A 12,498-nucleotide genomic window follows, 5' to 3' on the forward strand; every position below is an offset into this window, starting at 1 on the left:
CACTTATGCTTCATGTTTTTCCTGTACACAAACCATTGGTATTTCCTGTACCCGAACCTCAGAACCCAAAGTACTTTTGTTTGAAGAACTTTTCTGCACCCCTATAATTCCAACAGATTTTTCCTGCAATTTCCAACACTTAGTGTGTCCAACTTTATTACAATGAAAACACTTCAATTTTTGAATGTCACCTCTACCCTCAGCACCTTCCTCTTTTACTCTGATAAAAAGCTTCCTGGGAATTTCCACTTACTCCTTCTCTTCCCTAACCACCCACCTTCCCTACACCTTCCCACTTTCTATCCTTCTCTGATCTAAAAGGGTGATGAAAGAAAGGTTTAGCTCTATTAACTAACTCATAATCATCATCTATCTCTGCTATTTGTCTTACCGTTTTAACCCTCTGTTCCTCCACATGAGTTCTCACTACCGAAGGAATTGAATCTTCAAATTCTTCCAAAAGAATTACCCCTCTAAGAGCTGCATATGTTGTCTCTACCTTTAATGGCTGTATCCACCAGTCAAAATTACTTTGTTTTATTCTCTCAAACGCAGAATTAGTTTGCCCAGGCTGTTTTCTCATGTTCTTAAATTTCCACCTATATGTCTCAGGAACCAACTCATATGCACTCAGAATAGCCTTTTTTACCACTTCATGTTTACTGATAATTCTACTGACAGTGAAACATAAACCTTATGTGCTCTACCCACCAACCTGGATTGTAACAACAATGTCCAATTTTACTGTGGCCATTTCATCTGTTTAGCTATCCTCTCAAATGAAATAAAGAATGCTTCCACATCTGTTTCATCAAACTTTGGAAGAGCTTGTGCAAATTCAAACATCTCCCCACTGGAAATAAGACCTTCCACACGTCCTGGTGTCTCTTTTTTAACTGCCAGCAGTTTAACCTGGAATTCTCTGTCTCCCTCAATTTCCCTTTCATCCTTTTCTAACCTTGCCATTTCTAATTCCCTTTCCTGTTTTCTTTCTCTCTCCTGCCTTTCCACTTGCTCCCTTTGAAATGTCCTTTCTTTTCCTTTTTCTGCCCTTTCTTTGTCTGCTGCCTCTAATTCCATTTTTTTTCATTTGCAACTGAATTTATGCCCATTCCAATGAACCACCCCTTGGAGAACTCAATCTCTCAGGTATTCCTTCCGATTTCAAATGCTGTGTTATACCTTCAATTATACCTGATTTCCTTAACCCTACAAGTAACCCCAATGTAACTTAGCTGCCAATTCCATTAACTTAACTTTATTTACCTTTTATAAACCAGCCAAAGTTATAACTTCAACTCCCAGACAAGCCTTAACAACCGTCAAAGCCATATTGCAGTCTCACCACTTCAAAAAAATCTTCATACCAACTCCTGAATTCAAAACGCTTCTCGTATTCATGACCTTAAGATTCACCAACTCCAAACCAATCGAGGAATTTCAAATATATCCTGCAAAGAGCCCCCAATTTTATTATGGCACAGCTGATGGTAAATGCTGAGCTGCTCAAATCCCAAAGGGAAACTTGAAATAACTTCCACATCTGTTCTGCAATTTGTATATATTTCGAGATGTGTGCTTTGAATTCAGTAGTAATAAGACCACCGAGTATTATAGGTTTTTTACAAAACTAAATTGAACCTTTATTAAATAGAAAAAAAAACTTTTTAAGCATGTATATAAGTTTTCAAATTACTACTATTATAACTTCTAGCTGCCCTAGTTAATCTAACTCCCAGTTACAGCTCCGTTAAGGCAACAGTGAAACATATAGATTTTAAAAGACCCAGGCAAAGTGACATGATACCCTGAACAATTGAATTCAAAGTGAGTTTTCTTAATTTCAGTTCTTTTGGGCAGCAGTTTGAGGCTTAGAGGCTAGAAGATGTTCACATTTGTTAGACCTTAGAATTCATTCCCTTGCACACAGCCTTCTCTCCTTTATGCATATTTTCCCCTTTGTGCAAATTCCCATTGTTTCACTATGTCTTTGAACTTTACCTCTCTAATAATAAAAATCTATCATAGTACCGATTTTATTAGTAATCTTTGGGGAAAATAAACACACTGGCCAGAATTTTCCTGTTGGCAATTTGCAGGCGGGGCCCGCTTGCCAACGGGAAAATGACGCGGAATGACGTTGGGAGGCGTCATCCCGGTCCCTTTAAATGTTTAGGAAGGTGGGCAGACAGCGAAATCAGCTGTTCGCCCGCCGACCTGTCAATGGCCAATTAAGGCCATTGACAGGCTAATTAAGATCACTAAAGACCTGCACGTCCATCCTTAAGGCTAGCGGGCCTCCTGGTAATACATGAAACCTCATCCACTGGCGGGATGAGGTTTCATGTCCATTTTTTAAAAGTTTAATAAAGTTTATGTCATTTTTATTAACATGTCCCATCTTGTGTGACATTGTCACATGAGGGGGACATGTTAATAATATTTTTATTTTACTATTTTTTAACTTTTGTGCACTGTCACTAATCTTCCTGAGACAGCACTTAGTCTCAGGGAGCAGTGCACTCTTTTGCGCGCATGCGCGAAAAAGTGCACTTTGACAGCTGGGGATTCCTTCCCCCCACCACAGGAAGCACCTGTCGGGCAGGCCACTGGGTGGGCCTTAATTGGCCCGCCCACTCAAGATGGTGGCAGGCCCCGTTTAAGCGGTGGGGGTCAGCTGTCTGCCCGCCGTCGAGCCGGTGGGGCCCGCATGCCCGCCAAGGGCAAAATTCTGCCCACTGTTTCTTAATTTCTCTTGGTTAGGTGAAATGTTTCATCGTGTCTTTTGAATTCAAGCTAGTCTGGTTTATTTAAAAATACAAATGTTCCCTTTACACCTCACATTCTAAAACTTCTCCCATGTTTACCTGCTTAACATTTCAAACCTAGCTTATCTTCTGATACATCAAAGTCTTCAGATCAGCTGCTTTTAATTCAATTATGTTCCACCACACATAACCTCATAAACAGAGACCCCACTATTACTCTACTTTACAATAAGCCACAATAATGTTTTGAAAATTATTGTATCTCCCTGACAATTCGTGCTATGGTCTCTGTTATGGAGGAGTTCATGCAAAGCATCAGCACTGCATTGACCCACATGGCTGAGCGCACTGCCTCCTCCACTGAGAGAGTGGCAACTCTCATGGAGAGGCAGCTTCAGGAACAGAATCAGGGGTTCCTGAGGTTGCACTTGGGGCTGCAAGCCTTCACAAAGGCACTGGCCTCAGGTGGTTAGTGTCAGTGTTGGAGCTGGGTGAGGCACCCAGTAGCCCATCTTAGTGCCCGTCCATCAATGGCAAGCAGTGAGGTCCAGGCCAAACTCAGTTGGCACATGAGCTGCCTGTCATCTCTGCAGGCTCCTCTCATGGTGCCCTGGATGATGGCAGCAGCTCCTCTGCCCCTCTGCCAGTGATTGTGGCATCTGATGTGGCTGTGGAGACTGGGGAGATGCCAGATGTGGCACTGGCTGCTCCCTCCCAGGCGGGGACAGCACAGGCTCCACTGGCCAGAGGATGACTGCCTAGATCATCAAGGCTAACAGGACAGCAGAGTCAGCAGGCTGTCTCCAATGCTGCCACCAGCGAGGGGGCAGCACCAAGACATAGCACTCAAAAAAGTAAGTTTAAGGCACCATGAGCACCAGAGGGGCTGGTCATGGGTGATCTTGTGCAATGTTTTGTTTATGTTTACTGGTCTGGGGCTGAAGACCAGAGAAGATGATGTTAATTTGTTTGGCTGTCAAAATGAGATAAATTTTCTTTTGTCATAATGGCCTGAGTGTACTTCAGCTTTTTTAAATTTAATATGGTGCAGGGTACATCAATATGTAATGCTGGATGTGACTGGCCCTAAACCTTATAGCACAGGCACTGAATGGGCTTTGGGGGTCAAAGGAAGCGGTCATTTCAGACATCTGGGATGGAGGCGGCCGTCCTGACATGAGGTGGTAGCACTTATTTGGCAGCCTAGCTGAAGGAGCATTTGATCAAGGCCCCCCTGGTGTCCCTGCCTCCCAGGGGGTCACAGAGGTCTGCCTCCACGCCCTCAGCCTTCACCTCACCATGCTCTTCTTCAGATTCATCATCTGTGGCCTGTGGAGCTGTGTCAATATCCTTTTTCTCCAGTGGCCAGTGCCAGGTTGTGGAGTGTGTTGCATGTGACCACGATCTGGGGGGTTATTGTCGTGCTTCCCCTGAATGGTCCAAGCATTGGAAGCAAATCTTCAGAAGACCTATGGTTCTCTCTATTACCACCCGTGTGGAGGCTTGGCTCCTATTATAACGCTGCTCTGTCTCCGTTCTTGGGTGACGAAGAGGCATCATAAGCCACCTTTTCAAGGGATAGCCCAGCAGCCATCTATCCAGTCAGGCTGGAGCACTGAAGAGCCTCAGCACCTGGGAGCATCTCAGGATATAAGCATCATGGGAATTGCCAGGGTACCTTGCACAGACTTCCACCAACACTGGGAAAATGTTGTCCTTTATTTTTGCCTTCACAGGTTCTGCCTGAGCTGCTGAGTAATTCCAGCATTTTCTGTTTTTATTTCTGATTCCCAGCACCCACAGTATTTTGTCTTTTTGCAAACCTTTTGCTCCCAGCTCGGTATGAAGTAAGGACAGCAATGTGCTAACGTAGTTGCAATGCTGAAAGCCTTGAAAACTGAGTTAATCAATAAAGCCTGACTCAGGTCACACAAAAAGCATTGCTTACTAAAAGCAAAAATGCAACTGTGCCCCTGTGCAAAACACCAACATTTTATTATCCCAGCAGCATAATGGCAGGTAAAAGCTTATGATCATAACGATAAGCAAAAGTCTTTCAATTTTATTTTTGATTTGAAAAAAATGGCCTATCTAGAAGTCTGATGATAAGACCCCTATAAATGATGTTTTTGAACTCTGTAAATAATTGTGGATTGCCATTTAATGGATTGTCCTTTGCTTAAGAGCTTTGCTTGTTTTCTTGAGTTATAGTGAAGCTTAAAGTAAAATAAGCATCATGGGAATTGCCAGGGTACCTTGCACAGACTTACAGAATCTGTATCCTGAATGCATTGCTGAAAGGACTTTCAGCTGTGATATTCATAACCATAATGTTTACATTTTCACACGTCTCTGAACATAATTTGTCACTGACAAATTACCATCCATTACCTGACAGAAACTTCGCTGATGTCTCAAGTCTGACCCCTATCTATTTCTCCATAATTTTGTCGATAATTTTGTTCTTCTTATTAAGTATTATTCTAGAAAGGCTAAATCTAGTCGTCAGATCTACAAAATGTGGAATAAAAATATTTCTTTCCATGTCCCAGATCTTTATATGACAACTATCTTGTTAAATTCACATGCCAATGGAAGACTTAGAACAGGATGTGATAATATCCTCCAATACTTTTTTTTACAGATTTTACACTTTTATTTGCCTTGCATACTTTTCATCAACCATGCCTGCATCTTTTAACAGGATTTTGAACATCTGCCAAATAGGTGAGCAAATTGCCTGTGTGACTTTAGAACAATTTGCTGTTTTCCTCTCTGGTTCTTATCATCTGATGCTAATACTACTTGTTTAACACTCTGATGAGAAGTATTTTGTTTTGTTAAGGGGATACAACAATGTCCTGACTGGGTAAAACTACAGATCTACTAACTTTCCATAAATAATTGTCTTATGTTCCATGCCAACATTCATTTGTGTCTTTTTCATAGAAGGTTTCTTAACAGCATAGGTATTTCACCACAGACTACATCAGTACTTATAAATTGGCTTACTCAGGGTATTTTACATGGAATTATAACTTCCTGTATTGACCTCAATGTATTCTTGTCACCAAGCCTAAAGTAAGTATACTTACACATTCTTTAACCTGGCATCGATCCTCACTATGCAGTGAATAAAGATAACATTTATGGCAATCTGTTCCACATATTGTTGAAGTGCAAGTACTATCTAGCACTGTGCAATTAAACAAGTCCACAATTAACATATTTCTCACAGAACTAAGCTCGTAATGATCAATATGAATTTGTTCAGATTAATCATTGTCTTTATTCTCTTCTGCAGGATTCTTTTTGTCATGTGTCATTTAAGAGACCCTGTCTCTCTGCTTTGGCAGTTCACCATATAATACTTTGAGTCACACCTGAAGCACCTATTAACTGTTCCCTGGGCATTCATTTGCTTATTATTGCTATTCCAATGTTGGCTTCTGTTGAAATAACCAGATCTGCTAAAGTTGCTTTCATCTTCATTCTGCCTGTCCTTAACCCTTCAATTATATTGATGTTTGCATCCAGTACCTGGATCAGTTTGAGTTCTGGTACACATTGAGTCCTTCATTCTGTGTGTCGCAGTGGAATATCCCATTTGTTCCATGAAGGCTGACAGTAATGATTGTTTCCCTAGAAACTTTTTTTAAGGCAACAGAAATCTGACCCAACAGGGTCTTTGTCTCTAAGAAATGAAAACCGGTTAGAACCAGTAGCCTGTCCATATGAGACATCTTAGCACAATCCAGCAATTTAAATGTCGGTACTGATACAGGGACCCCAAACTGAATTTTGTTATACAATTGGTTCAAGTCCATGATATATTCTTCTATGGATTGGCCTTCTGTTTCCCAAAATCCATGAAAGTCTTCCCATGCCTCATAGGCATTTAACAATTAATTTCCTTGGAGATTTCATCCAAGAATTCTAATAGGAGGTCCAAACCTTCATTACTATTTAACTGATGGGCAGCCATCTTTAAAAAATGCTTCTGATTTACTTCTGGTGGGAAATGACAAAGCTACAGACTTAGCTGGTTTCCACTTTGGTGGGGACATAACCTGTGTCCACATATCTACTTCATCCATCCACTGGTCATGTGTTTCAGACTCTGAGAATATCAGAGGACAATCATACTTTAACAATTTATACCTGGTTTCTGCCATTTTGCGCAATGGGCACTAGGACTAAAGTTTTCTGTCATAATTCTTTTTCTTATTTTCCAGCATTCTCCTTTAGGCAACTATCTTCTAATACCATGTTATACTTCGGAAAGCCAGTTGGTTGAAGGTAGAACCAGGTGCAATCTTCACAGTCCTTTGTAAGCATTTATTTGCAGAATTACACATTACAAACATACACCTCCTAACTCAACAACCATAGTTTAGTCTACATCTATTTATAGGAACACAATTAGGATATAATTACCATATTTGCTGTATGCATTATGCTGACTTGTGGATACAAATGCATTCCTGGGCCCAAATGGCAGCAGAAAAAGAAACAACATTGCATAATGTGCAGTTTTAAAGAGAAATTGATCTTCTTTTCATGCTGCTATGAGGACTGCAGTAAACCACTGCTCCCATTTTTTCATATAGCAGCTACTGCTAAGAAACTGCTATTTCCATTTTCATCTCCTTTAAAACCCCTGTGATTAGCTGGCTAGAACTGTTCACCATACTGAAAATGAGATCTAACTTTTTGGATCATCCTCAACTAACTCAATACCTCATTTTTCATCTTTATTGCAACAAAACACTGTTAATAGTTTCACAGATTCTTGCTGGACCAGTAAAATGCCAAATATTCCACTTAGCATGGGATGCTGTCATTTTGAGTGTCACTATTGCTGTAATCTCCTCCAGACCTATAAATTTCTGCAATCCCTAAGCTCCTGCAATTGTGGCCTCTTGTGGATCTCCAATTTTAATTGCTCTACAATTGGAACCAAACCTTCAGCTGCCTGGGCTCTAAGGACTGGAATTCCCTCTCTAAACCTCTCATATTCTGTACCTTTCTCTTCCTTTCAAATGTCCCTTAAAATCTATTTTCTTAACTAAACTTTTGGTCACATGTCTTAATATATCCCGATGTGGCTCAGTGTCAATGTTGTTTGATAACACTTCTGTGAAACATCATGGGACATTTTACTACTTTGAAGGTGCTAAATGAATAAAAATTGTTGTTGAGCCTAATGATCGAAGGTCTGTTGCCTCTGCTGAGCTCTTCAGGTGCTGATGAAAACAGTAATAGATGACTCCCTTTCCTTTCAGACTGGTTAAGTATATCATTTCATTTCACTTTCAGTGAAGCTGGAGAGTATATGCTTAGAATTGTTGGAATGAGGAAGTTTGACTAAACATTAGTCTTTCTTATGTACCCAGGCCATTTTGCCATTGCAGTTTCTTACAAGCTTGGGATTCAGATGGATTTCTAAACCACATGAACTTTCCTTTTCCTGTTTAATTATGTATTTTTGATTGCTTAAAATTAATGTAGTATATGCTTCAATTTGACCATTGTGTACTGCTGGCATGGTTTTATATATATGTATATATATATATATGCAAATCAGTGTTTCACAAAATTTCAAAATGGACACTAATGTGGGAGGCTATCTTGCCTATTCATTCCAAAAAAAGATCTATACTCCCATCATCATATCATCCTACTGACTCATGGATGAGTCCACCTTCATAGCTTGACTTAGAATGATTAATTATTATTTTCATGAAAAGGTTTGCCCTGACATCTGTTCGAGATTTTGCTTCAATCAGCTTTGACTGAAGTTCCCTCGTTCTTATTTCCTGACACACCTTGAATGATGTATTGTTCCAGATGAATCTATCTAGGCCATTTGATATGCTGTGAAGTACTACTACAACTACTACTGTCTCTCCCTCTCTTCTGTTTAAGATGAAAGAGATCCAGTTTCTCCTTATAACGCAATCTTTCGAAACTAGGGACCATACTCATGACTTTTCTCAACAGTGCCTCCATGGTTGCAATGTGTCTTAGAATACGGCACTTGGGTGCCCTCTAACCCGGGTATTGAACAGTCTTAATGCAGCATTTCCAACTTACTGTCAGCTTACCAAGCAATATAATTATCCACTCCAGTTGCTTTGTTTATTGTGGCTCCTCTTTGACTTTACATGATAAAATCTTAAACTATGTAACCATTTACTTTCATCTATTTATTTTGGGGATATGCAGCTTTAAATCACGTTCACTCATAACTGTGCAGCATGAAAACTTAAAAATGTCACTATCTATGTATGCATATATAATAGAATTGTTACACCAAAGTATTAGCAACATGTTGGACTATGCTTCAATAATAAAGCTACTCCTTGTATGTGTTATGGTTGATGAAGCAAATGATTTGCAATGCTTAATGCAGCGCTATTATTAATGAAAGATATTAATCTTCTAATTATTTAATTTTGATACAGTGGCCCAAAGTTAAAGTAAATCCTTTATTAAAATAGTGCACTATGGGATAGTAAAGTTACAAAATCTTTAAGCATGAATTTTAAACAGAACTGGAGCTTGGTTTGTAAAATTTGGAAATACTGTGAAAGTATGTAAGTTTTACATGTAAATTAGACTGACAGACGCCCGAGCTCTTAGGGGTTGATCCTATAAAGAATGCACGAACGCCTAGTTATTTTATTCAGCATATTTGGTGTTAAAAGAAAACAAATAGTGGTGATGTGAACTACAAGTCCCAAAACACCCTACTCTGTGTGAATTGATAGCAATAAAACACGAGAGGTCGCTATAGCTTCAACAACTGGTACACTGATAAAATCCTCCAGCCTCTTCCTTTTAATGTGGGGTTGGGCTAATCGTTAATATTACTGTTATCGTTAAAAATACAAGTTCACAGATTCTAATAAAAATGGGATATATTTCAAAACGTGTGGTTAATTGGTTGTTTTAGTTAAATGATAAGTGAAATGAGGTACCATTAGGAGGTAAAAACAAAAAAACTGAGGATGCTGGAAATCCAAAACAAAAACAAAAACAGAATTACCTGGAAAATCTCAGCATGTCTGGCAGCATCGGCGGAGAAGAAAAGAGTTGACGTTTCGAGTCCTCATGACCCTTCGACAGAACTGTCAACTCTTTTCTCCGCCGATGCTGCCAGACCTGCTGAGTTTTTCCAGGTAATTCTGTTTTTGTTTTTGTTTTACCATTAGGAGGTATGGTTTCAAAATTCAGGAGCGCGACGTGAAAAGTTCTGAAGATTTTGGGCTAAAATCTCGTCAGTGCTATTTCCACTTAGCTTATCTTGGCGTATCAGAAATACATTTTTTAAAATTGATTTCTGAATGTAAATGTTCTTGTTCATTCAACACGATTATCTTAGGTTCATACAACTAAGGGACTTCTGCGGCTGTTAAAATATTTGTGCTGACATTAACGTCTTCCTACTAAATGGTCACTGAATCCTCTGGTGTACGTCGTTGAAATCTAGTAATTTTATTGAAAGTCGTGTGGTTTGAAAAGTGGGCTAATATTTTCAACAGATATTTCACTAATGTTGTTCACTACCTTTTCAGACCGTGCTATCAGTAACATATCCATGTGGATATATTGGTTAAATAACTGTGTGCAATTTGTTAAATTGTCTGCTTATTATTGATAAAATAAAGACCGAAAATTAAAAGCACATCAGGGGAGGAGATTAAAGCTAACACGCCCCCTTCTGGGACCCCACAAAACAAATATAATCACTGACATTGTTTGGCCAGCCCATCGGAAGCAAATCTCTGTACCAGCACCCCTCCCCACATCCCAAAACCACAGATCCGGCCCTACCAATAATAATCAAATAGGAATTTAACATAGAGGCATTGATCTTAATGAAGCCGATCGCACAAATCTTTCACTTCTGTTCTTGTCAAATGTTCAACAGGATTGCTCTTATCTGGTGGATATCCTGCCAATTACATTCTCTAGCATGTCCGACCTGCTATTTATCCTGTCTTAAACATGTTTTATTCGGACTTAAAGAGCCCCGGACGTCCTGATCTGCCGTCATAAAGAAACATTTGGATATATGGATAGCAGTATAGGATGCTGGATACCTGTCAGAGATACCCCTGTGGACTCTACAGATTCAATAAATCGCACTTGATTCCTGTTATATTGTGAAAAACGGATAAACAGCTTCATCTTCATTGCAGCAAATGCAGAAGTTCAGAAATATCCATCAACGTGCGATGTTTAACTCAAACTCTTTTAACTAGATTCATTCAGGGATATACAAGGCTATCAGGTGTTTGATATTCCTTATCACTGCCCCACCAATGTAGGAAATGGCTCTGACACCGTGAGAAGGAAGAAAATGTCAAGCAACCTCCCTCAGCTGACCGGTTGCCCCTTGCACCAGCACTTGTCCAGTCTGCGGGATATCTCGCCATTGAGAGAGCACTCAACGCATTAAAGTGTGCGTGTGTGTGTGAGCATAGTTCATTGGCTGAATATTCTGTACCATGAGGTATTCACATCAATGAAGGACACTAAAAATGGACTGTGGGGTAATAAAATCTCTGTATTCTAAATGGTCAGAACTAGATTATTAAAGAATACGTTTCAGATCCGCACAAATGCTTTCATGTTAAAATGACATTTTTCGGTAACTTCATATAGACGGTGCTAAGTTATAAAGTCACGTTGCACTCAGTTCCTTTTTGCGCATGTAGGTCGGAGTTTGTGAGGACTGTTTTGAATCATACACGTTATTATTTTAATTCGGTTTCAATGCGGTACAGTAATGCACACCTTTTGGACAACCCTGGCTCAGGAAACAGGTCATTGTATTATACGATTCAACAATGGCGAAGCAGTAAGTGTTCATTATTAGTAAGTGCGTCAGGATCTTGAAGTGTGCCATTCAGCGTGCTATATTTATCTGCTATTATGTAACATTTACACAGCTGCAGTTACTTTATCCACTAGACTACTGATAATCGGGGTAGTAATGAAAGAGGCAGAATTATACTTAAAGAAAATGACTATTTGTTAGTGAAGACGTGAGTGCCTCCGTTTTATTGTCTCTCTACCCCACCTCCCTCCCCCCACGTATGCACACATGCTTTATCACGTTAAGACCCCCATATAGAAATAATGCGAAACTTCCAGCATAAAGTACAAACTGTAATCAGAACAGTAATGTTAATGTAGTGACCCCTGTTTTACCCCTAACCTTGACAGATGGATGAAAACACAAGCATCTCTTGGTGATACCTAACTACCTTACAAAAACAAGGGCATTTCTCCCTCACTGCCAGATACAATAGGTATACAAAAACGGACAGCACTCAGTGATGTGAAGTTCTCTGTCTTGGTGCTTCATTGCTCTCTAGCGCTGCACACTACTCAAACTGTTGTAATTGGGCTAATTGTCTCACACGGTTGAGATCTACCGTTTTTCGTACACTATAGTATGCATAGAGGGTCAAGCCCTACGTGATGCATAAAATTATAGAAATATGTACCTGGTCTCATCTATTAGTTTATTTGTTTAATTCCACAAATTGACATACAGACACCTTCGAATATTCCCACTATTAATTACTACAGTCAACACAATGTTTAAACATCATTTATGTAATCTGAAGACGGGAACGTGGCTTTTTAAAATATAATAGCTTTAAATAATTAATTTCATATAGAGCAATATTGATGATTTTCAATTCGCAGAGTA

Source organism: Carcharodon carcharias, chromosome 11, assembly GCF_017639515.1.
Source record: "Carcharodon carcharias isolate sCarCar2 chromosome 11, sCarCar2.pri, whole genome shotgun sequence".
Taxonomy (NCBI): domain Eukaryota; kingdom Metazoa; phylum Chordata; class Chondrichthyes; order Lamniformes; family Lamnidae; genus Carcharodon; species Carcharodon carcharias.